The sequence below is a fragment of the Cavia porcellus genome, unplaced genomic scaffold, assembly GCF_034190915.1.
Source record: "Cavia porcellus strain 051 isolate PalLab524CR breed Dunkin Hartley unplaced genomic scaffold, mCavPor4.1 scaffold_14, whole genome shotgun sequence".
In the NCBI taxonomy this organism is placed as follows: domain Eukaryota; kingdom Metazoa; phylum Chordata; class Mammalia; order Rodentia; family Caviidae; genus Cavia; species Cavia porcellus.
In genome coordinates, this window is record NW_026947497.1 from 39,793,308 (window position 1) to 39,820,872 (window position 27,565).

At 35.9% G+C, this 27,565-nt stretch overlaps 1 protein-coding gene and 1 long non-coding RNA gene across 6 annotated transcripts in view; one reads left to right on the plus strand and one right to left on the minus strand.

Moving 5' to 3' along the window:
* Inpp4b (inositol polyphosphate-4-phosphatase type II B) overlaps positions 1–27,565 on the plus strand; it is a 765,962-nt gene that overhangs the window by 279,738 nt on the left and 458,659 nt on the right. The gene's annotated exons all lie outside the window — the stretch shown is intronic.
* Positions 768–27,478, minus strand: LOC134478702 (uncharacterized). Its single transcript, XR_010051485.1, has 3 exons — positions 27,366–27,478; positions 1,517–1,578; positions 768–1,318 (listed from the first exon to the last, which is right to left on the minus strand). It is a non-coding gene; the product is annotated as an uncharacterized LOC134478702 (long non-coding RNA).

The window sequence follows — 27,565 nt, forward strand, 5'->3', positions numbered from 1 at the left end:
AGTTAATATTACTAAACAGCTCTCAAACACTTCTGATTTCACTATTCGGTTTGATTATTAGAACATATTAGGCTGGTCATGGCATTGTAATTCTTACACGTGCATAGCAGGACAGAGAATCTGGAACTCTGACTTTGGACTCTCCCTGCTCTGTCTAATGCTCCCAGGTTCCCAGGGTGAGACATAAAGTATGTTCAGAAGTTCTCCACCAAAGGCATTCTAGTCTCTCAAACTATTTCTAGATAAAATAAAATTTTAAAAACCCGACTCTGGAAAATGAATGTCTTAGGAATTTTTTCTCACCTTTGCACCCCAGTGATTTGAACTACAAGATCATTTGACATGTCCGTATTAGATCTGCTATCTCTTGTTCCTTATATATTGGCATAAAGTAGTACGTGAAAACTGAAGGTAAAGGAATTCTCTGAAAACTGTGGTTTGGTAGGCAATTGTCCACCTATGAGCTGTCCTTTAGGTCAGGAAACATCTGATGGACTTAGTAGTCCCATTTGCCTGTATTTTTCTTTTGCTATGATAAATATTGACTAAGAGTTTTATGTCTTAATCCATCTCTGTCACCTAGAATGTAGATCAGTGACCTTGAATGAGTCATTAATTGCTTTCTCTGTACCTCTATTACCTTCATTTTGCAGTGGGGGTCATAGCATCGCTGACCTCAGGGAAATGTTGAGAACATTATACACATTCTCACTGCAAACTTTCCAGAATAGAATTACGTACAAAACGAGTTCGTAGCATGTATTAGATATTTTTATTGATAAGTATGAAACTGCTGTACAGTTAAATTAATGTAGTCATTGTTTTTTTTCATAGGTTTTTATTCTAAGGCACCACAACCATTTTCTTTTGATATCAGTGCAGATAAACTTAGATAAATCATTTATTCATGCTTTTCCCTTTACAATTATAATCAGGGTCTTTCAAATTTAAATTATAGATTTTATAAATGATATAAATCACTGATTAAGTACAGGCTTAAGAGTGTGACCATAAAAATCCACGTTTAGTATCTTGTGTTCATGTAAAGTAGATTTAATAAGAGAAGATTTTCCTCCACCAAATTCATTACCCTCAGGTAAGAGAAAGTCTTGAAGTCACTGTTTACATAAAATAGTCTCATTTCTTAAAACAGGTTTTCTTAAGGTCTTGCTTAAGGCTCAGTCTTCATGGCGTTCCCTCTGGCTGTGGTGGTTTTCATCTTTCACCTGTCTGCAGGAAATGGAGTGTGGCCAGCCTCATCTACCTTCACTCTGGACTGTCCCTCCCTCATTCTTCTCCGGAGCCATAGATTCCAGCCCTGCCAGGGTTGCAAAAGGACAATAGGGAAGAAATATAAATTTGTGACATTATTTCTTGAGTGGTAACATCATTATGTGGTTTACTCACTCTTAAATTCCCTCCTACCCCATAGATGACTTTGTATATTTTGAAGGTTTTTTTGGATGGTGAGTCTCATGATCTGGGTAAAGCATTCCATCCATCCGGCTGTAGTTACCTGCAGCTTGTGATGGGCTCCTCCTAAGGTCTCTTTCCCTTCTTCTTCCTCCTCTATTTTTCCTATTGGGCAGAAGATAAAATATTGTTAGACTAGCTTGCTCTTCCATTGATGCTAATCTGCTGAACATACTCAGAAATGTGTTCTGATGACATTTCAGAGCCAGACTGGTTCTAGTACAGCAGTGACATCTTTATTCTATGGCCAAAGCAGCCCAACCTTTTCTCACTCAGTAGGGTTTCTATTATTTCAGTTATGGAGCTCACCTGTCTCCAGAGACCACATGACTTTCTTTTCATACTCATCCCCTTCTCCTGCTGTTTATACCTTCATGCAGAATAAAAATACAACAGCCACATAACAGGCTCTTGGGATCTGTCCCAAGGCTTCCTCCTGGTGAGATCCTCCTGCCTGACTTTGACATCTATTATTTTTACTGCCTTTGGCATCTCAAATGAAACATCTGATTTAAAAACTTATTTTTAAGAAGAAGATAGGGCTTTTCATAGTGCTTAAAGTATTTCAGAAACATTTCAGTGATTGTATACAACATATAGTTTATGGAGATGCCAAGTTAAAACTAATTAAGGCCATGTAAAACCTTATAAAATTTAATCTTTGGGTAACAGTTGAAGATTTAAAGAGGAGTCAATGCCATGCAATGAAAGAGCACAAACATTGCTCAGCATCTTTAGGAGGACTTTTCTTTAAATGCTGACTCTACAGTTGAATTCTAAGATTAAGGGAAAAAAGACACTTATCTTATAATAAAGTAAAATGACCGTTCAACCGCACAGTTTGAAGTTTCTCTAATGGATTTAGCTCCATCAGAAAGAAACCTTCTATTTCATTTTCTGCCAATCACACAGAAACTTAGTAGATTACAATGCTAATGGGAAATTAATCGTGTGACAGTGGGAATGAGTTTGCATAAAATTCATTTAGTTGAAAATAGAAGCCATCATATTTACCAAATTTTAATTTAGCTAAGAGGTGGTACAGTAACAGCATAGTTAAACCACACTTACAACAAAGTACACTCCTAAACTTAATTGGAAACAACATTTGTTTGGTGATTGAAATTGAAGGTTTAAAAATGTGAATAGTAATGTAATATTTTCTCTTAGGGTTAATACATTTAAATGTAAGAATGGTATGCTGTTTGTAAGTATTAACAATGTACAATTCAAGTCACGCGCATGTATCAATACTTTGAGAAATGGGCTTCCAAAGGTCATTAATGTAATTTTTAGACATTAGAATTGTAATATTTCCAGAGGGCTTTTTTCTCTATTAATAATGAGGAAAATACTCTTTGTAGCATGTAAATGTACATTTTTCCCTTTTTTGTGAACAATCTGGTGACTTTTTAAAATTATACAATCAAACTAATTGGTGCTTATTTTAAACAAAGAAGATTTAGAATGTTTACAGTGTGCAGAAGGTTAATACTTTTAGTGAATTTGCATTAGTGTGTATAGTATCTTATTTAATCTTTCTGAGTTGTGTGTAATCGAATACAATCATCTGGTTATTATTGATTTGACAAAATGGTTTTATACCTCCCATTGTTCCCAACTTAAGAGGAAAACTAGATTCATATGAAATTGATTATTGAAATAAACAAGTGTCAAAGAGCTGTGACTGAGGAAGCAAACATTAATTTGTAGCCCAAGAAGGGCACAGTACTTCACAAGTTTTAATTTTCAACATTTGAGTTCTTATCTTAGATTAAGTCAGATACTACCCTAAGGAATTGCTTCATGTCTCTTAATTAAGGGGAAGAAAGATTATTTAAAGGTTAGCAGAAATTTAAACTTTGTATCAGATATGGGAGTCAAAAAATTGACTAGTTTCTCATGGACAGTTTTCATATGTTACTATAATCTTCTGAAGCAGAACTCTGTACATTTCATAAATGAGATGATTTATTCTCTTTCTGGTGAAGGTGCCACATTGATCTTATAATGAAGGAGACATTTTCTTTTGAATGTTCAGGCAGGGTCTGATCAGGAAATAGGAGCCACATGTTAATTTCAATAGAGTTTAATGTAAGAGGTATCAAGTGAAAGAGGAAAGGGGAATACGAAGAGGCCTCTACTTAATGTAAAAGTACTAGACAGAAGGCACAATAGAATCTCTGTGCATAAGATGATCCAAGCGGAGTCCTTCTCAGTCCCATGTCCAGGCCTGAGATCCTGATCTTTGGGAAGAAGCATCAGGGTTAAAGATGGCAGAAGTTGTTCCGGTGCCTTTCAGGCAGAGCTTGCTGGGGGATGCAGTCTTACAACTTGCAGTAAAGCTGTCATCTAGGATTCTTGGGTAATAGTTGGCATCAAGATATGTTCTCTGAAGCATTCTATTCCAAAACTGCCCTGCAGGGGTCTGGGAGAGGCTAGAGGGCCCGGGGTGGTATTGGTTACTATAATCTTCTGAAGCAGAACTCTATACAAGCAGCCAGCACTGCAGCTTCTGAGTGCTTGACAGACTTCCTGAGATTTAACAGGAGGGCACTGCAGGGCCAAAACTCTGCAGAAGCTGGAGGATAGGGTGGCACATGTGGTGCCAGGACTGGTGTCCAGGGAAGCCATGACGCTGTAGCAGTAAGGTGAGTGAGCAGCCAGAATTCCCGTTGCAGGAGCCCACAGAATAAGCTCACAGGAACCAATAGAGCAAGACAAATCAAACCCCCCAAAGCTCTGGAAACACCTCTGCGATGCCTTCTGCAGATGAAGCATTGCCTTCTCCATTGGCAAAGAGAAGACCTCATTTGATGATCTTGTCTTGATTTTTACCAAGCAGGCTTTAAATGATGGATTTGGAACTGAGAGGGAATAAAGTCATAGTGTTCTGTGCCGGGAAGACCCAAGGGTCAGTGGTGGAAGTCAGAAAGTCTATGCCAGCAGGATGAAGAAGCTGTGCTACTGAGAAGAGGGTTCTACACTGGAGCCAAGAAGTCACACTCACAACAAAGACCAGGGCTATCCTGAAAGGCACCACAGCTGTCCTCAGTGACACGGAAGCACCAAACTCCTCCAATGATAAGCACAGTCGGTTACATGCCAGAAAGCAGCGTGACAAGCTCATCCTGGAGACCAAGCAGCACACGCCTTCCCCTCCGGAGCCAGGAAGCAATGCTCGATATGAGGATCAAAGCCTCTCCAGGAGAACCAACAGCTCAGACAGCAACTCGTAGGAGAACCACAATGCCTCCTTAATGCCTCAACCCTCTACACCTCCCTTCTTCTCCACCTATTTATCCTGGCAACTTTCCTCAGGTGGAGCATCTTCGCCCAATTCCATGCCAATGTAATCCAGCTGGCTTTAAGTTGACCACCAGTTCTTAATCCATAACAAATCATAAGTGAAATAAATCAGATTCACATTTGTAAATGTCATATTGTCTCTCTAGTGTAAAAAATAATAATAAAAGGCTGAAAGACTAATAAGATCCAAAATGTCCAAGAGAAAGAAAGTGCTCAAAAGGAAAGAACAACTTGCAGGTATACACATATAACTGTATGTATAAGTGTGCAAGATAGATAACCATAGCAGTAACTCTCTGTTAGCTCATCAAAAAGAATAGTTTGTGCTGTCATTGTTTGATTGTTCATTTTTTACACTTAGATTTTATAACTTGATTTATGCTTATGCTTTGATTTTGTAACTTTGTCACAACTACTTTTAAGATAACAATATGCACTGTGTTAACTAGTGTTAATTTCTTACTGTTATTTTTTAAATTCTGTATTATTTCTACCCTTTTTGTTTTGCTTTTTAAAAATAAAAACAAAAACCCAAAATATAAAACCGATTTAACAAGGAAAATTTTAACATCTGAGCTGGGGAATGATTGTGGAGTTTGTTCTGTTTGGCTAAACTTCGTATTAGGTCCTCATAGCCTTGGAGGATCAGGAAGGAGGTGCAGTATGAGACTCACTGCTGTGTATTCAGTAAGAAGATTTTGTCCTTGAAGAGTGTGTGAGCCATAATTAGTGAAGGCAGGGAAGGAGGGGACCAGAGGTACTGTCCACTGTGTTTCACTGAGACTACTTGCTTAAGTATTTTGATTCATTAATGCAGCTGCACTCCAGTTCTGGCATGTGCATCACGATGAACTGCTGACCAAACTGACCTAACTGACAAGCTGGTTGAGTTTAACACAGGTTAATTTTTAGAGGCAAAACCATTCTGCTTGGTAACTTTTTTCATCTATCCTTTGAAACATGTTCTATTTCAATAGGGAATATTTGTTGTTGTTATATGATCACGCAGATAGGCAGAATAAATGTCATTTGCTATTTTATGGCTTTCCCAGATATTCAGGTATCTGAGCGATAAATATAGCAAATGTCTAGCAGTTTGTGTAAGCAGCCTTCAGCAGGTCTTGGATTTTCTGCCTGGAGATCATCCAAACTTTTGAGGGGGAAAAAACAGTTGGAAAATTAAAAAAAAAATAGTTCTGGTCCACATTTGAAACCAGGAAGCAGTGGTTATCAAATGAATATGTCCTCAGAAAGAGAGAGTTTGTGTGTGTGTGTGTATGTATGTGTGTGTGTGTGTGTGTGTGTGTGTGGTTTGTAGCATGTAGCTTGTTTTCCCATGTATGCAGAAAGATATCTGAGCACAGCTAGGCTCAAGGTTTTTTTTTTTTTCTGTGCATATTTTTGAATTAACTTATAAAAACTTTAGGACTCATTGAAATATAATTGATCAAATTTCTAGGCTGTACATTGTTGCTAATTCTCTTATTTATTTTTTATTTCTCTCATTTCTGCTTCTTTGGCAAGAAAACATATACTGTTTTCATAATTGTAAAGGTCTTTCTACAAGCTCCAAGTTGTAGGAAGTTATATTTAAATAGGGAAATTTTTGGTTGAAATGCTTCTGGGGAAATTTTTTTTCCCATACCCTTTATATGACTGCAGTGTGGTCATGTGACTAGACAGTGTTTATCTGTGAAATATTAGAATTTCAAAATGGTTAGTTGTCCAAAGTACAGCTTTTATACTTCTCAATATTTGCAGTAAGAAAATACTTGAAATTTTTTCAAGTATCAGTTAGCACGAGTCATATTTCTTCAATGGGCATATGCATCTCAAGGAGACTTTTATGATACCACGAAGAGTTATGTTGTCTGGTATTATGAAAATTTAAGCCAAATAAGTGCAATTTTCTTAAATGACTATAAGTCAAGAATTTAGCTCCATGACTGTGTGAATTTCTGTTATGTGTATGTGTTTTAATATGTATATGGATTCACATGCATATATCCTGAGTAATTTAGTAGATCATAGAGTATCTGCATAATTTTTATAGATTTCTGCAGTGTCACAGAGTTTGCAATAAATTGTTTTTAATAAATTTCCATTTTTAACACACTCCAGATTGTTGGCTGTCCTCTTTGCCATTTGGATTTGACCAATTTAGCAGTGGGTGTCGAATATGTTCAGTATTTAAAAAATAATGCTCACAGAGAAAGAGTATGGAAAGCCACTTATGTAAGGGGCGATGTGGCTGATTAGCAATCAAAACCAAGCTGTGCTCTTTGGTTTCTGTCCCATAATGCTCATACATTTGTTCAAATCTTCAGATTTAGGGAAGGGTTTTTTTTGTTGTTGTTGTTGTTGTTGTTGTTGTTTTTAAGGAACAAAAAGCTATACAACATTTTTAAAGTTGAAAAATTAGGAATGATATATTTTCTTGAAGTAAAAGTCTTTGCATACTAAACTGTCACCTACTTCAGTTTTTTGTGTATTTTCTTTGGAATCGATATTTCAAAGGTTTAAGGTAAAGTTTGGAATAATTGTTAAATTTTAATTTCTGAAGTTTTTGTGATGAGCTGATTTCTCCTTTATCTGTTGTCCTAATATTGGAAGACTGGTTTTACTTTTCCTTTTTGTTCATTAGTAAGTATCTCTGACCTAAGTCCTCCATCTCTGTCCATCATATACTTTGATTTTCCTTTGAGAATCCTGCCTTCCTACTTGCACACTGTTCAGGACCCATTTGTCTCTCTGCCTCACCATGTCTAGAAATCTATAGCTATTGATCACCCAGGACTCAGCTGCTTTTATTTTGAAGATATGCCACTACAATTTACTTATACCGACTAAACTCCTTGAAATTAGAGTGAAAGAGACAAAATGTGGTCACTTGAAAGATGAAATCAAACCCATGACACTATTTACTGATCTGCTGGTTACACGAAAATACTCCAGAAAGTAGATGGATGTGTTATAACAGGTCTTGGTAATCTCTAAATACTTCCTGTAAAGTATTGAATGTAAAGTGGGAAGCAGAAGTTGAGAATCATATTAAGAGAAGTTCAAGTTTGTGGAGCTACATTTTTTTCAAAATCAGCTCCACTGCAGCCCCAGATATTGTGAAGCTAAGCACTGGTTGCACATGTTCAAATTAGGTTACTGTAGATGTGTGGGAAATGTGTGCAGGTTTATGCCCTCTTTCCACTATTTGACAGTCACCATTATCAAACATGAAATGATAGAGGAAATCCCTTGTTTTCAAGATCAATTTCAATATTGAGGAAGTGACTTATGACCTTTATCTTAAATTTGACATTAGAACAGTATTTTGCTTTTAATAAAATTTATCTTTAGACAACTGATGATTATTAATAGAATTTATTACTTTGAAATCTAATATTTTTACTTGATTGTTATTTCTGTTTAGATACTGTCTTAGTAACTTTTATCTCATTACTGAGACAAAATACCCAACACCCAAAACTTGGTAAGGAAAGGTTTGTTTAGCTCACAGTTTGCAGAAGTTTTAGTTCATAATAAGCTGGCTCCAAGATGGGATCACGTCACGGGGCAACACTTCAAGGTTGTGGAAGACAGAAAGAGCAAGGGTGGAGCAGCCTCTTTTCTCTTTTATGTTTTAAACAGGCTATGCATCCTAGGGTGGGTGTAACTGTCATACATCTTTTTGCCCCCTTCTTGCACAAGCACAGGATGTTTATAAAGTGAGGACCCCTGCTGAGTTGTGAGACCTAAACTTCTCAGGTTGATACAACGTATCAAGCATAACAAACTTACTCTGCACCATTCATCTTATAGATGTCAATCATTGACTTCTATGATCCCTGAGTGCACACTGGGACCATTAGTTTCCATTGTAACTCAGAATTATACTGGGATACTGTAATTTGGTCTCTTAACATCAACAGGGAATTTAAGGAAAAATGGAAAACACCAGTTTTGGCTAAAGCTTATAGTAGGTACCTGCCTAAAACAGAGATGGATATACTGTTGTTTAGGAAAAAGAAAAAAACCTATTGTTAATTTCAACTCACAAAATAAAATTGATGCTTAGCTACCTACTTTTTGAGGTAGTATTGCAGTTTTTAAATAATATATATTATTTTATATATTATAATATATTATTTTAAATAATAATATAAAAACTGCAAAAAATTTATATTAAACATACTTAATATAAAAACTAGAGATTTTTTGGAATAGCAAGGAAGTTTATAAAACTGTGTTAAGATTAATCTCTTTGTTGAGTAGTGTGTTAGGTTTGGACCTAAAGATTCATACAGTCAAGCAGCATAGACAGGCACATAAACAATTACCGAAACTATATATATGCTAAATCATTCCTAGAAGGGTCCAGGAAGACTCTTAAAATTGCTTTTTAAGTGGATATGAATATTTTCTAGATAAATCTGGAGTAGTTCTAAAGAAATTGAGAATATTTGGAAATTTGTAGATGAACCCGGGGTATGTTCATATACTGTAAAGTACATGTTTATTAGCTGAGATTTAGACTTTTACAGGACGCAAATAGAGATTTCCAAGCCCTGGAGTGAAATATCTACTTCCTTGAGTAAGGCTTTATCCTGGAAGCAGAGGATCAATGAGTAGTGTGAGAGATTGCGTTTCTTCCTGCAAGTCTCTATACTTTAGTAGCTACTGTGTTGTTTTTGTATATCTTTGCCATGTTTTCTAAAACTGTGTGTTTTTTGAATGAATGATGACCCACAAGTAAATAAATGAAGACAAGCATATTAAATACTGTTTCCTGAGATGAAATTTGTAATAATTCTTAACTTCCTACAGTGATAGTTTCCACATATAGAGACAGTTTTAGATGTGAAGGGCCATGCATTTAAAAGATGGGTAAAGTGAAGTCTAAAAATGTTTCTGTGACCTGCCCTTTTGACCAAGCAGATCCTTGCCAATGGCAGAGCAGAAAAATCGTGTCCGTTCCCCAAGCTGTGGTCAGGTTTATAGTCAAGGTTGTTGCTGAGCGGACGGTCAAGGCGATCAGGATGGTCCTCAGTCTTGCACATGCTGAGATGGTCTTTCCCATCTCCAGTGTCCTTGCCTGCATCCCTTAAATTCTGGTGGGAGCTGTGTGGAAAGTGTAGGAACGTACAGCTCCAGCTCTAGAAATGCCAGGGCAAGCCACTCGACACGCAGCTGCTGCTGCTTTCTCTTTGAGGAAATAACCATTTGGTTCCTTAGACAAAATTAAAATCCTAAATTTTTGAAAAGCAGAAAATGATGGTGACGTCATCTTTGGTTAATTTTCAGGTGGTTGATTATCTGTTAAATTAATGATCATTTATCTTCTCCCTGCTTCAGAATTTTTCAATATGAATTTTTAGAAGTTAAAATTGTAAGTGATTTCTGAAGTAGAAGATGGAGAAAAAGAGGGCAGCTAATTATCAAGGCATACACACAAAAAGAGAAATTCAGCAAGTCAGCCAGCATTGTTTACAGAAATATTAAATGTAATACTTTGTTAGGTTGCAACAACTTATTATTTTGTATTTATTTTAATCCTTATAGTAAACAGGCAATTGATAAGTTTGGCTTTATGCTATTAAATCAATAATGTCTTTCTTTCCTCAAAAAAATAGGCAATTTTAAAGTAACTATAAAGTGATAAGACTTCTTGATTCTGCAAAATCTTGGCTCTTGAGGTCAAAGAGGGACTAGAGCCGGATATGGGGGTGCATGCCTGTTACTCCCGTACTCAGCTGACTGAGGCAGAGTTCAAGGACAGTCTGAAATATTCTAGAAGATCCTGACTTAAAAACATAACGATAAAAAAGCCTATAACAGATCCCTCTAAATAGGGTATCAATTCAAGGGGCATCATTGCCCAAATCTGAACTGAACTGATACCAGCTTGGGCATGCAATATGTGATATAAACATAAGCAGTTTTAAAAAATTATTGTGATTTCCATTGAACACATTTTAATGGGAGTTAGAAATAACCTAGGAATCAGGGATAAATTTGGAAATTTAGGAATCTTACTTTAGAGTTGCTAATGGAAAACTGGAGACTGGATGAGATTTTAATAGAATATTATTGGAAGAAAGAAAAAGATTGAGGATTCAGTTTGGGAAATACCCACACTCTCAGGTTACTGATTTAGATAATATACATCCTAACAAGTTGAACAATTTACTGAGCAACTAATATGTACTAGACAGCTGGCATTGATTTGCCCTTCAAATCCTCAAGATCCCCTGGGGTAAGTGATTTTATTGACCCTAAATTATGGATGAGAGAACTTCAACTGCTCAGTTCCTTCTTTGCACTTCTTGATTAAGAAGCGCAGCTGTGGCCAAGCAAACTGCTCACTTCTGCTGCACAGCTCTCATTTATGTAGTAAGGAAGAGTCTAAAGATATGCTGTGGCACAGAAATGAATACTAGATTGCCCAAAGAGTAGGGAGTATTAAATCTCTGTTTGGAATGCTGTTTCTGTTTAATGAACACAAACATTGTTGACATTTATTTGGAAGCAAGAAAAACTGATGTTCCCACTTCTATGTAGGTGGGTAAACTAAACGTTCATATTTCTCTGTATCTCTGAGTTATTTAACTCAAGAGACATCATCAAGCAGCAGGCAAAAGGTATATTTCTGGTTAGGTAGGACTTTTGTTGATTCATCAGCTGACTCATAAAGTTACCAGTACAAATATTACTTTGCTGAAAAAAATTACACGTAAGTATAGTCATCTGTATTGTCCCTCAGGATGATGTATACTCCTTTTGATTAGCAATAGTAGCTTGTTATCTTTTAGATATTGTTAATATAAATGTTAGGCTGCAATATACTAGCTGCAAAGTGACTTTCCAGTTACCCAGAGAACATATTTTAAGAAAAAATGATACTGCTTCCAGGAACGAGTAAATTGTGCTGTACCTGTGCAAAAGATACAAAAATGCTTTGTGTGTCCCTAGATAATTTTAGAAACATGCCATTACCTTTACAAAGACCAAAGAGCTTAAAGGAAAATTAAGTATATTATAAAATAAGCAATTTTTAAAAAATGGAATATAACATTCTACGACCTTTGCATTACCTGGTTTCTTTTAATTATCTAGTTGTGTGTTATCTATTTTATACTATCCCTGGTGATATAACAGAACACCACAAGCCAGGTAATTTGTGGAGGATAGAGATTTTCTTCTCACAGTCCAGGAGATGGGGAACTCCCAGATTAAAGCACCAGCTCTGCTTCTGTTTAGAGATCTTCTTGCCTTGCCTTGTTACTGTGTCTTCACACAATGGAACGTTTGGGAAAGCTGAAAGGATTCCCCCAAAAGCCCTTCAAGAAGGTGTTAATCTCATACATGAAGGCAAAGCCTTCATGACTTGTTTTCCAAAGGCCACACCTTTCTATACTATTGCACTAGGGCCTACATTTCAAGTAATTTTTCAGTTTTCACCATTGTTCAAACCATATCAGCATCACAGGACATAGTTTGACATTATGTTTGGTGATGAAGTTACAAAGATACATCATTCAGGGTGAACTTTTACAGACCTGAACAGCCGAGCATTTTTCTCACTTAGGACTCATATCACAATGAAATAGTTAGGACTTGAGCTGCATATTTAAAATGACAAACTCAGGAATGGAGAATTTCTACCATCAGCAGCAATGCCAGTGCAGAGGCAATGGAAGGGAACTTGGCAGAGTGTCTGTGCATCACCTGTTAGAGCTTTTATTACAAGATGACAACCGTTGATTCCACTAAAACTTTATTAGTAATTCTGTTGTATACTCAAAGAGACAAAAATGTAAATATGTGGTTACTTGCACTGATGACTGTTAGACTAACCTTCTAGGAGGCCAATGGGGAATGTGGGTTTGTTTTGCAAGATGTGTCTTCACCCTTTAAAAGGTAGTCATATTCTTATGAATACATCATTTCATGTTTAAGCATTTTGATAATGGATAATCTGAAGTGTTGTTAATGGGCAAGGTGAAAAATGTATTATATTGCTGGCCTAATTCGCCTGATTTCTTCCTGAAACTCAAAATGTGCTTTTCCATTAGTGTTATAAAATGTAGTAACTGGAATGAGTGTTGAGGATGATTCACTTTTAAAAATATCCACATTCTTACAATGGGCACAGACGGTGGTTGGGTCAACTGGAGCCATAAAACTCAGTATTATTCTTGAGATTTTATTTTCTTTATCTATCTATCTATCTATCTATCTATCTATCTGTCTGTCTGTCTCTGCCTATCTATCTATCTATCTATCTATCTATCTATCTATCTAATTTTTGGTGCCAAATTACCAGTCCATTTTATTTTGAAAGAGAATCCCATTAAAATTTCCAGGCTAGCCCTGAACTTATAATCTTCCTTCTCAGCCTATCCTTGGATTAGCTGGCATGCATTTTTAAGAAACATTTTTGCATTTTTTACATTCTAAAGCAATTATATGGTTAATTAGATGATTTAGAGCTTGCCATATGAAATCTTTGAAGCAGGAGAAGGTCAGATGAAGAGTTACTGTAAAGCTTCCTAGAGGTTGCTTCTGATTTTGAAGCACACTCTAGATTTTATCAGAGCTTAAAATTGCTGCAGAGCAGTGGCAGAATATGTTTTGTACAAATCCATATAACCGAGATCAAGCTCATTCAGATTGGGAGACTGAGTATTTATTTATAATACATTTTGGTCTTTGACCTCCAAAGATAAAAGGGTAAGTAGCAGAAGGGCTTCTCAAACTTGTAATTTTGGGCACTATGTTGCTGAAATGACTCTGATTCAATTATTTTAATTTCAGGCTATGTTTGTGATTATTTGCTTTCTAAATGCATGAATTCGTGGCATCTGTATCTCTTACAGTTAATGGTGAAAAGAAAGCCTTAGTATTTGCCATTGTGGTTTAAAATTGCCTTTGTAAGGTGTTTTGGAAGTCCAGGAGGTAAGCAGGTCAGCAGACTAATAGCTTTTGAGTAAAATCAAAAGATCTAATTTATCAAGTATATTTTCCTCCAATTATTGATTTCCCAATTATGGATTATTATTGAAATATCTAGGTATTGGTGTATGTCTTTCACTTTTATTTATTTTAAAATATTCCATTTTAATGCTCACTTGTCTTTTTTTTTTTTTTTAATGGAAATTAAACTCACAACCTCACACTTGCCAGGCAGGCACTTGTGCCACTGAGCTAAATCCTTGGTCCACTTACTTGTCTTTTATTAAACATTTCTTTTGTGAATAATTTTTGCAAACATTTGATACTGAACATGAACAGACACAGGTCTTCCTTGTGGAAGACTGGTGACCACCTGTAAGGGATGCGGTCATCTGTCAGATATCCATCATGCTAGTTTTATAACTGCTGTGAAGTCAAGAAGCAAAGAATGATCAGGGAATGTTATCGGGGTATTTGACCATGTTTGGGTGGAGTAGGGTGGTTAGGAAAATGTCTCCTGAAAACAGTGAAAGAGACTTGAAGAATAAGGACTAAGAGGGCAGGAAAGCAAAGCGCGTCCTGGTGGAGGGTCACCCTGTGCTAGGACCTTGGGCTGCGAGGGAGCACAGCTGTTATTGGACAGAGTGAAGGGTAGTGTGAGCAGAGCCAGGTTCTGCTGTAGAGAGGATGGAGCGGCACAAAGCAGGCTTGTTTGGGGCCTCAGTTGCTCCTTGACTATCCTGTCAGCAACTGTGAGCCTCTGCGAGTTTTTAACACAGGAAAAATTGTCCTCTGATTTGAGTTTTCAAGATTATTCATAATGCTCTGCAGAGGGGTATCGGAGCTGGGTAAAGTGAATGCAGAGATCAGGATGGGGACTATGGCTACAGCCCAGCCACAAAAGACTGTATGGACCACGGCGATGATGGTGAAGAGTGGGACCATCATGTATTTTAATAATAATTAGGGTATAAAATTAACACAGTGATGAGTTAGAAGTAGAAACTGGCTATTTATAACAAAAGTCAGCCTGGCTCAGGATTTAACATCTGGCTATTGAGACAACAGGCATTTAAAACAAAAATATCCTTTGTGTAAAATTTATGTAAAATGTCACACATTGAAAAGTAGATGGAGATATCTTTTTCCAGTTACATTCAGCTTAATTCATGCTCTACTGGTAACATTTTAAAGTAAATTGATCAGTGGGCCTTATAAATGGCACCAGCAAATTCTTGCACTTTTGTTAGAAAAATCACCCACCTCTTAACCAGTGTCTGGGTTTATTTGGCAGGGTCCTTTGCCTTGTCTGAGCCAGGGGAAATGACAACAAATGTGACCTTCATAGAGGCTTTTTAAGGAATCTACTCAAGAAAAATTTTATTCCATTCAGAGAAGAATACCATTTTACTCACAAGTGGATTAGATAACAATAAATCAGATTGTAATAATGTGGAAAGCTACATCATCAACTAGGGCTCATAAAAATGAAATTGCTTCTCATAGCTGTGACACAAATATGCATGGGCAGCTGCTACATATGGCAAGTTTGCTCAGCACCACTTCCAATGTTTCATGCTGGATAAGTGTGTTTCACTTATATAGATGCATCGTTCTTCTGACTGATATAGTCAGGACCTTTCCTAAGTCATAGAATTGATTTTCTGGAAAAATCTATTTATTCTGTGACAAGCATTTTTGCACTGAAAAGTTTAGCACAGACTTGCTTTCTTTTTCTCTTCCTCCTTTTTTCCCTTTTGTGTCTGTTTCTCTTCCTTTCTGTTTGGAAGAATAATCACTTTTCATGATATTAACTGCCTTGAAAGTAACTCTTTTCTGTCCACATCATTTAAGATATCAGTACGTCAATTCACTTTGTTTTCAGACTGGATTCAGAATCCAGAAAATGCACAATGCCTCCACCTTACACTTCCCTTTCTAAGTTAATAAAATCATCTTGATATTCTTTAGGGTTTCTCTTTGCCCTTGGGGTTTTATTTTTTCCCCAGTAGTCAGTGACCCTTTAAAAATATAACTTTTACTACAACATCCCTTATGTCCATAGGCTCTGGCTCCCTGCCTCAGGGTAAAGTCTGTTCTCATCACGATCCTAATGACACGCTGTCGGTGGTGACTTGCACTTTAGCACTAGGTCTGACCTTGTCTGCTCCTCCTCCCTCTCCAGGCACATGGAGCCCTGCAGAGATTTCAAGCCTTGCCCCACACAAGAGTTTCTTCTGTTTCTGCCTGACTGTTGCTCCTCCAGATGCCTTGATTTGTTCTTTTATTCAGAGATCTATCAGTCATCATCTGATCAGACCCCTTTGCTGTCCATCTTATTTAAAATTTCAATTGATTTTTCCTGACTTGATTTTATCCATTTTATCTGTTTTATTACTCTCCTAATAAATGTGTAATTTTTTTTTACTTATTTTTTTCTCCCACTTAGATGTAAACTCAGTGACATTTGGGACTTTCACTGTTTGTTCACCTCGGTTCGACAGCATTCAGAATAATGTTTCATATATAAGAGGTGCCCAGTTACTGTTGACTTAAGGAACTGAAGTTTTCCAGATTCTGGAAAAGGCAAGGAACTAATTTTTCCTCGTATGTTCTGGAAAAAAAATGAACAGGTGTTAGAATTTCTGACCTCCAGAACTGTAAGATAAGCATTTGGGTTGTTTTAACACACATTTGTTCACAATAGATTTCTGCAGCAGTAGAACATGAGTACATGTCCTGAGCTACATGCATCTTTATACTTTACACTTTCAAGTCAGTGTTTGAACAATCTAAAATACTACAAAATTTGGTGCACATGGTGGTCATTGCAATTATTCTGAAATATTTCTGGTTTTTTCTTAAGGCATATGCAGAATTGCATTTCCTGCCCCCAATTTTAGGTGTGACTAGATAGATTTCTTAGGTTGATGATTAATAAGTGGAAATAACTTGTATAACTTCTAGATCAAACATTTAAATAAAGCATTTAAATACTAAGAATTATAGCAGTATTTTAAAAATATTATTTGAAAGTAAAAATAAACATTATTAACATAAAGTATATCTTCATGGAAAAACTATTTTCCAACAATAAAAAATAGTTTCTTAAGAAGAATGGTGTTTTTATATAGACTTTACAATATTTTGATGAATAGAAGATATCTGAATTCTCAACTTGGCTTCTCCAGCATTGAAATTATTGCAGTTTGTTGTGGTTGAAATACATGTAACCTCATATAGTTACAATGAAGTAGTCCAAAAATAACTGCAAATCTTCTTTCATACTATACTAAAACCTTGCAAGTGGCCATTTCATAAAAGTTAGTTGAATATGAAACTTTATCAACATATTCATAGTTACATCCAATTGTTTTGTCCTTAAATGGTAGATGTAAGATTTTGTCTGGGCATTCAGACAATCTGTCATTTGAAAACCTGGCTAACTGAACTTCACAGACCTTAATGCTAATATATTTCATCATCCAACAACAGAACTCCATTTTTTTTCTGTTTTTCTTTTAAAGAGAGTAAAACTAATCATAACAAAACAGAACAAAGCAGATCAGAAGAAAACAATGTAAGTAACACAGATTTCAAAGCAAGACAGCAGGAGATCATCATTCGCTATCATATTGTCTCTTGTTTTCTTCTAAATAGTTGTCCATATCTTCACACACAATGAATTCATACACAAAAACATAGTATTAAACAGATCAGAATGGAATGATGAAGGCATTGTAGGCCTTTAAAACAAGACAATAGGGGGCTGGGGATTTAGCTCAGCAGCATAAGCACCTGCCTTGCAATCAGGCAGTCATGAGTTCGATCCCTGGTACCGATAAAAAACAAACAAACAAACAAACAACAACAACAACAAAAAAAAAAAACACCCCAGACAATAGGGAAATCAACAATGGCTGCCATAATGTTTCTCATTGTCTTCAAAATAGCTGTCCATACCTTCATGTATGTTGAAATTAAACAAGACAAAACAGACTAAAGTCATTCTGAACAAAGAATAATAGTATTTCAGCATGATGCTACAGAATCAGCATTGAATACCATAGTGTCTCTTTTTCTTCAAAGTAGCTGTTCATTTCATCATGCATTATATAATCGATTCTCATAAACAGTTTAGGAGAAGTTCTATGCGTGCATGAATCTCTACATGTATACCTATCCTTTCTCTATTAGAGGGAAAAACAAAACAAATTCCTACAAAAACAAGAAACAAAAAAAAATAAATAACAATAGCAAAGTGCCCAAAACACTGAAAATGTAGGTCTTCCAAATGAGGTTGTAGGAACATAACTAGGGTTGTTATTTTACATAATGATCTTCAGGAGTTCCTCAGATCAATATACAATAATATGCACAATTGTTCCAAACCTATGTATGTTGACTTTTGTTTCAAGAACTTATAGAAGTTGTAGCACAATTATCTTAGATATCCTCTGTGTTTATATAATTATAGATATGTTTTCTTTTCCCTTCCTTTTTAATTTTCCTCATATTCCCTGAGGTATTATTTTCCCCTTTAAGCAGATTCTTATCCTTTCAGTGTCTTTATTGAGTATTTGATATCTTATGTACTCTTATCATTTCTTATACTAGGGAGACTATATGATATTTACACATGTGAGTTTGATTTATTTCACTTATAAGTATGGTCTCTAGTTGCATCTGTTTATTTATAAATATCTCAATGTGCTCATTCTTTATAGCTGAGTAGTACTCCATTGTATAAAAATACTACATCTTTTTTATTCATTCCTCAGTTAATGGGCATTTAGGTTGTTTCCAAGATTTGGCTATTACAAATTGTGTAGCTGTAAACATGGGTGCACATATATCACTGTGATATGATGTTTTCAGTTTTTTGGAGAATATGCTCAGAAGTGGAATAGCTGGGTCAAATGGGATTTCCAATCCCAGCTTTTGGATTCAACTTCAGACTGACCTCCACAGTGGCTGAACCAGTCTACACTCCCACCAACAGTGAAGAAGAGTTCCTTTTTCCCCACAGCCTCTCCAGCATTTGTTGTTGGTAGTTATCTTGATCCTGGCCATTCTTTCAGGAGTGAGAAGGAATCTCAGTGTAGTTTTAATTTGCATTCATCTAATGACTAATGATGATAAACATTTTTTCATGTATTTATTTACCATTTTTTCTTCATCTGAGAGCTGTGTATTCATCTCAGATGCCCATTTTTGGATTGGATCTTTGAATTTGAGGGGTCTAATTTTTTTTTTAATTCTTTACACGTTTTAGACAAAAGTCCTTTGAGGGACAGTTCACTAAGATTTTTTCCCATTTTGTTCATTTTCTTTTGACTGTGCTGGAAATTTCTCTCAACATACAAAATTCTTTAATAGCATGATATCCCAGATATTTATTCTGTGAAGTATTTCACGTATGATTTGATTCTTGTTCATGAATTCTCTACCTACCCCTATGTCTTCAAGATTTCTACCAACTTTTTCTCCAACAGACTTTAGTGTTTTTCTTTTAATATTTAGATCTTTGATCCATTTAGACTTTAGTTTAGTACATGGTGATAGTTTTAGTTTTAAGCATATGGAGAGCCAATTTTTCTAGCACCATTGATTAAAGAGACTATCTTTCATCCAGTGGTTGTGTTTGGCCCCTTTATCAAAGGTAAGATGGCTAAGTGTGTTTGTAGTTGTACCTTCTAATCTATTCCATTGATCTTCAGATCTGTTTTTATTCCAGTACCATGCTAATTTCATTATAGTAGCTTTGTAGTATAACTTCAAATCAGGGATTGTGATGCCTCCTGCCTTGCCTTTGTTGTTTAGAATTGCCTTTGATATTCTAGGTCTCTTCTGGTTCCAGAGGAATTTTAGCAATGATTTCTCCAGATCTATGAGGTATGCTAGAGGTATTTTGATTGGGATTATATTAAATCTGTATAACAATTTTGGGAGAACAGACATTTACACAATGTTTGTTCTTCCTATCAATGAACAAAGGATGTCTTTCTATTTTCTGAGGTATCTTCAATTTCTTTTTTCAGGGTATTATAATTGTCCCTGAACTTCTTTTGTTAGATTGAATTCTAAGTATTTCATTTTTTGGATGCTATTGTAAAAGATGTGACTTCTCTTATTTCTCCACAGTGATTTTTGTTGTTAGTGTATAGGAATGCTATTAAATTTTGAGGGTTGACTTTGTATCCAGCTGCATTACTCAATTTATTTATTATACCTAGGAGTCTTTCAATGGAGTCTCTTCTATGTAGAGGACTATGTCATCTGCAAATAATGATAATTTAACTGCTTCTTTTCCTGTCCTTACTCATTTTGTTTCCCTCTTTTGTCTAATTGCTCTGTCTGGTATTTCCAGCATGTATTGAATAGGAGTGGTGATAATGGACATCCTTGTCTTGCTCCTGATTTTAGGTTAAAGGCCTTCAGTTTTTGGCCATATAATATGATACTACCTGTTGGTTTGTCATAGAGGACTTTTATCATATTGAGGTAAAGATCATCTATTCCGATTTTGTTTAAGGTTCTTATGAGTAAGTGTTGGGCCTTATCAAAAGCTTTTTCTACATCTATAGAAATGATCATGTGGTTCTTATTTTTTGGTCTATTGATAAGGTGGATTACTTTTATTGATTTGTATATGTTGAATCATCCCTGCATTACTGGGATGAATCCCATTTGGTCATGGTAAATAATCTTCTTGATAATTTACTGCATTGTTTGTAAATATTTTATTGAGAATTGTGGCAGCTGTGTTCATTAGGGAGATTGGCCTGTATTTCTCTTTTTTGGTTGGGTCTTTCTCAGATTTGGTTTTAGAGTAATATTTGCTTCCAGGAATGAGTTAGGGAAAACTGGTTCCCTTTCAAATTCACTGAAGAGGTCGACGAGTGTCAGCATTAAATCTTTGAATTTCTTGTAGAATTCCATGGTGAATATGTCTTGACCTGGACTTTTCTTTGTTGGTAAGGTTTTAACTACATTTTCAATTTTGTTAATTAAAGTTGGGTTGTTCAGCAGTTTTATATCTTCTTGACCTATATTTGATAATTCCTATATTTCTAGGAATCTGTCCATTTCTTCTGGGTTATTAACTTATGAGAGTAGAGGTTTTCTGAATAAGTAATGAAGATCTTCTGTATTTCCACAGTATCTATAGTGATTTCACCTTTTTCATTTCTTATTGCATGAATTTAAGTTTTTTCTTTCCTTTTTTAAAAAAAAATAGTTGGCTAGGGGTTTATCAATTTTATTTATTTATTTCAAAGAACCAACTCTTTGATTCATTTTTTTCTTTGTATTATTTTCTTAGTCTCTGTTGCATTGATTTCTGCTCTGACCTTCATAATTTCTTCCTATTGCCTTTGGGCATGACCTGCTCTTCTTTTTTTAGATGTTTGAGATGTAGCATCAGGTTGTTTATTTGTGTTCATTCTGTTTTCCTGACATGAGAATTCACCGCAATAAATTTTCCTCTGAGAACTGCTTTCATTGCATCCTACAGGTTCTGGTAAGATGTATTTGTATTTTCGTTTGCTTGTAGATATTGTTTAATTTCTTCTTTAATTTCCTCTGTGACCCACTGATTGCTCAGGAGTGCATTATTCAATTTCCATGTGTTTGTGTGGTTTTTGTAGTTTCTTTTGTCATTAATTTCTAGTGTCATGGTGCTATGATCTGATAACATGCATTAGATAATTTTAATTCTTTTACATTTACTTAAGGATGTTGTAGTGGATGGTAAATTTTAGAGAATGTTCCATGTGCTGCTGAGAAGAGTGTATATTCTGATGTTGTGGGGTAGAACACTCTGTATATGTTCATCAAGTCCATTTGTTCATAGGTGTGATTCAGTTCTGTTATTTCTTTGCTTGTTTTCTGGCTAGTTGACCTGTCTCTTTGAGTCAATGGCATATTAGGGTCTCCTGTAACAATTGTGTTATTTATTATTTGATTTTTCATTTCTGTTGATAATTGTTTTGTATAGCTGGGTGCTTCCAAATTTGGTGCACATATATTTAAGACTGTTATCTCTTCCTCCTGAAATCTTCCTCTAACTAGTATATAGTGACCATCTTTATCTCTTTGGATCATTCTTGGTTTGAAGTTAACATTGTCTGCAAACGGAATAGCTATCTCTGCTTTTTTGGGGAATCCTATTGCATGGAGTATTGTTTTTCATCCTTTGACCTTCAGTCTATGAGTTTTCTTTTGGGTTAGATAGGTTTCTTATAGACAGCATACAGTCGGATGTTATTTCTTGATCCATTCTGTCAGTCTGTTTCTTTTAATTGGTGAATTGAGACCATTTAGATTAATAGTTATAACTGTTATATACTGGTTTATTGTTGACATGTTCTCTTTCTGCTGCTGCATCTTTATCTTTCCATTCTGTTTACTTATCTGCCTTGCAGAGTTGTTTTTTCCTATGTGTATCTAGACTGTCTTTCAGTATTCTTTGCAGGGTTGATTTGTTGATCATGAAGTTCTTTAGCTGTTCTTTGTTATGGAAGTATCTTATTTCTCCAATCATTTTGAAGGACAGTTTTGCAGAGTACATCATTGTAGGTTGGAAGGTGTGTTCCTTTAGGATCTGAGATACTTTGCTCCATGCTCTTCTTGAATTCATTGTTTGTGCTGAGAAGTCTACTGTAATTCTAATAGGTTTTCCTTTATAGGTGATCTGTCTTTTCTTTCTAACAGTTTTTACTATTCTACTCTTATGTTGGATTTCTGGGATGGTGATTATTATATATCTGGGTGTATTTTTATTTTGTTTATGGCTATATGAAGTTCTATATGCTTCACTAATCCTAATGTCTGTTTCCATTCTCATGTTTGGGAAATTTTCAGCTATTACTTCTCTAAATAGCCTCTTGATATCATTTGCATTGACCCCTTTTTTTCATTTATACATATCAATCTTTTGTTGTTTTTCTTTTCATCATCTTGCAGTTGTTGAATTGTTATTTTCTGATTCCTTGTTCTTTTTAAAAGATCTTTCCTTTCCTGTTCACTAGCTGTAATCTTGTCTTTGAGATCTTAAATTCTATCTTTACTTTCATTGAGGTGGTTTTTACAGCTTTCAATGGAATTTTTGATTTCCTGTATATCTCTTTTGCATCTGCTTAATGTATTCTGTTTGTTTCTTATATTGTTCATCCAGGAATTCTATCATTTTCTTTAGTTCCTCCAATTTTTTAACTGTCTTCTTTAGTTGTGTTCAGCATCTCTTTCATTACTTTCATCATTTCTTCTTTTACCTGGGAGATTATTTATAATCTGAATTCCTTTTAAGCTTCCTGGTGTTGCTTCTTTATTTTAGTTGCTATTATTTCAAGTATTTCAGGTGTATGGCATATATTTTCTTCTATGTACATGGCTCCTAGGCTTTCTTAGGATGCGCTGGAGGTTTGAGATTGCATTTGGTCTTTCGTCTTGTCATTTTTCTATATTTCTGTGTTTCAAGTGTTCCAAAGCTTCCCCTGGGCATGTTGGAAATCACCTCCTATGCCCTCAGCTCCTGAGAACTGAATGGAGATTGCTGAGCATGGTCCAGTCAGGCCCACAGGACCTCTCATGCCACTCTGGTGTTCCAGGAAGCAGGACAGGCTCCTAACCACTGTGGGTGATTGTCCAAAGCTCTCCCTGGGCAAGCACTGATGCACTGGAACTTATTCCATGTGCCCTCAGTTCCCCTGATTGAAGAAGGTTGCTGGGCGTGATCTAGTCAGGCCCACAAAACCTCCCAAGCCTAGTCTAGTGTGGCTGGAGGTGCCCCAGCGGGCACTTAACTGCTGGGAGCCATCTTAAACTTAAACTCTTCCTGATCCTGTGCTGGTGTACTGGATCTCACCTCACTCAGCCCCAGTTCCCCTGATTGAAAGAAGGTCACTTAGACATGGCCCAGCTAGGTCTGTGAAACCTTCAGAGCCCAGTCTAGTGTGGCTAGCATCTACGTGGGCACTTTGGCACTTAACCACTGGGAGGGATGATCTTAAACTCTCCCTGGGCATGTGCTGGTGTGCTGGAATGCACCTCTGTCAGTCCCAGTTCTGATACAACATGTTTGACTTAATGGCATTGGCTGGCTTATAAGTCCTTTCCTGGAATAAATGCTACAAGAAGACACACCAGGATAGGAAAAACTTCAGTCTTATAAGCAATTCACTGATGCAGAAAGTGTGCAAAGTAGATCAGATAGTAATACTCCAGGAAAGCAGCTCACCTTGAGGAGGAGTTGTATTGCAAAATAATTGCTTGAGTTGGACTGGAAGTTTGAGATTGCATTTTGCTATTTACTTTTGTCATTTTCCTATATTTCCGGGTTTTGAGTGATGTTCCAAAGCTTCCCTTGTGCTTTAGGGATCATCTCGCCTACTTTTGGTTCCTGAGGCAGACTGCTGGAAACTTCTAGTGGCTTGGAGGTCACTGGGCATGGCCCAGTTAGGCCCTCAGGGACCTCCTGTGCATCCTCTGGTGATTTGAAATACTGGGCATAACCTTAATGGGTGGGAGCAATGTTCCAAAACTTCCCCATGTGCTGGGATTCAACTCGCACACCCTTGGCTCGTGGGACTGAATTCAGGCCCTTGCTAGCCCCAGAACTCCATTTTCTTTATTATTGTTGCCAATCTCTTTAGAAATAAAGTCTATTGAGAAATTCTTAAGATACTCAGCACTGTAGGTTTCCCAAAATTATTACATTCGTTTGAGTCCTGAAATTCTATTTTTGGGAACAAACACTGTTGTTCAGTGTTGTTTTCCTTGAAGTGACAAAACTTTTTTCGTTCATTTAAAAAATATCTTCAATTCTGCAAATATCTGCAAAGTACCCAGGCCTGAGTAACTGTAGTTTGTTCCTAATTATTTTTCAAATGAAAGCAATATTTAATGAAAAGTGCAGCCTAGATTGATTTCTCACATTGACCCTACTGCTTTGCCCAGAGACATCTATCCTGGGAGGCATCTTCTATGCAGCTGTCACTAAATCTGGATTCTTAGAATTCACTCTCTTTTGTATAATTCCCTTCACGTGATAGTAGCAGGACCTAGTGAACTGCTACTTAACAAATAGAATGTGACCAAATTGATAAGATGTCACTTTGGTGATTAGATTTTAAAAGCTTGTTTTTTCTGGGCTTTTCTCTTTACTTCTTTCGATATTGCCTAGATAGAAATGGCAACCGGGTAGACATTGTAAAGAAATCCTCTCTTATCTGTGAGATTGGAAGTAGAAGCCTCCCCTAGACCTTAAAAACGACTGTGAGTCCAGTTAACCTTTTAATTAGAACCCTATAAAGAATCTGGAGCAGCCAAGTAGTACCTAAATTTCAGACCTACAGAAGCTGAAATGATAAATATATGTTGTGTGAAGCTGCTATATTTGGGAGGGTAATTTGTTATGCAGTGATAGGTAACTAATACAACTCTCCAGTTCACCATGCATCGCAAATGCTTTATGACCACTTTAAATTTTGGTCCCATAGAATAGTGAAGAGTGTTTCTGATGACCAAGACTTATGCAACTAATAATTTTTCTGCTTCCTCTGACAGTCTTATATTGAGTCAATAGTTTAGTGAACAATGGTAAAGAATACAATCTATTAGTATGTCATGGTTCTACTGCCTCTATTTGTTCTATATCAAAACTATTTTACCCATTATACTTGTACCATCAGTACAAATACTTCTTTAGAAACTGCTGATCTAGACTATTCCAATTACTATATCAGATGAATTAGTAATTTTCTCCCCCAAATTTATATTTTATAATATAATCAAGGGAAGACAATGCAGAATTTGTTTTATTTAAAAAAAGAAATTGATTTTACACAATTTTTATTTTTTTCCTTCAGAGTGCATGCATACGATTGACTCTGGTTATCAAACATAACTGTTGAAATGCAGCTTCACTTTAATGTTCTATACCTACTTGTTCAATAATCCTGTCAAGAAAACAGCTTTGACTCTCCGTTACTTACTGTTTTCTAATATCTACATCTGAATTCTTAATTATCAAGGACAACATTAGAACCCTATAAAGAATCTGCTTTATAGGGTTCGTTTTGGGAAACCTACAGTGCTGCAAATATGCTTTTGACATGTGTGTTGCATGTTTGATTTTATTTTGTGTAAATTTTATAAATAATACACTGATACAACTTTGAATAAGATTTTTATATATTTCCAAGTATGTATTTCATTAATGCCTTATTAATATTAGTACTACAATCAATAAAACTACCTATGACAGGGGATTTTTTAAACTTATGGATTAAAAAAAAACATACATTTTCTTTCCAGCAAGACAAAAGATAGTTGTGTGTGTTTTCTATCATTTTCATACATTTAAATTTGTCTAGGTGATATTTCAAATTTTCTTTAATAAAATTGATGGTAAATTTTAACCCTATAACTTGCTTTAAATTTTCTAGTTGTGGTTGTAGATGAATGCACAAATACATAGATTTTATTATGAAGAGTCAGAATTCCACAGCACAAAAGCAGCTATTTCAGATATCTAAAATACTGAAAAAATAAAGCTTTTCCACAATAAGTTGACTTTGTCTAAATTACTAAGCATATTTCATGAAGTATTAACAAAAGATTTGTTATTTTAGTGGATTTTTACACATATCTTCATAGACTTTTAAATTAACATGTAGGCACATGTGTAACATAAAGAAAAAAGGAAAAATGTACCATATTGATGTTGTTATAATTAATAACAGAGTCACATTTCAAGTCCTTAAATTGATTTTTTTGTATTAAACATGGATTCACAGATGTTACAAGACTCCTCACTTGTTTAAAATCCAGATGGTGGCCCATGTGCTTCCTGCTCCAGAGTGTCCCATGGCTAACTCACTCACTTCAGGGTCTTTGAAGTTGATCCTGGCTGCCATAGCTGAGCTGAATCTTAGCAGTGAAATTGACACTTATTATGGGCAAAAGAAACACACTAATCAGGTCTCTGATAGGTTATTGTAAGATTACTCATTATTTCACAACCTCTATTTGCATTATAGAATCAATAAAAGTGTTAAAACACCACAATGTAGAAATCTGAAAATAGTCAAATATGGTCTGTATCTGGCTAATGCTTTACGATGCATATTTAAACCTACTGGAAACAGAAGTAAATTTATTTTTAAAAATACAGCACAGTATATTCTTTGCAGACTGTTTTTCAGATACTGGAAAGTCTTAACTATACATGTATTGGTAACTGTTTTATATTTAATGGACAGGGATTCCTACTATTAAACGCTGGGTTCGAGGCTATTTCTCCCCTTTTTATTATTGAAAAATTTCTGAAAATGTACCTGGTATTTAATGTTAGATGAAATTGTTGCAGACAAATTACCTTCCCTGAGGAGCCTCCAGCTCAATGTGGGAGGACGGTACAGGAAGCAGATTTTAGAAGAGCAGTCTGATTGAGGGTTACAGACCAGGTATTGCTTTCTCACATAGGTGGACTACAAGGATTTGAAAATTAAGAAATGATCCTGAGACTGAGAAGCTGTTTGGTTAAACAAATCTGTCTTAGTTACTTTTTACTCATTGCTGAGACAAAATACCTGAAGCCCAAGTTGGGAAAGGAAAGGTTCATTTCTTACAGTTTTTGGAGGTTTCAGTCCACGTTCAGTTGGCTCCAAGGCAGATGGGCATGGCTGGGCCGCAGTTCATGGTGGCTGCAAAACAGCAAACAGGAACCAGCAAAGACAGCAAGGCACACCGGCCTCCTGCCATTACATCACATCCTGGCTCCACCCCTAGGTGGGTGGAGCACTGACACCATCAATCCAAGCACTAGACA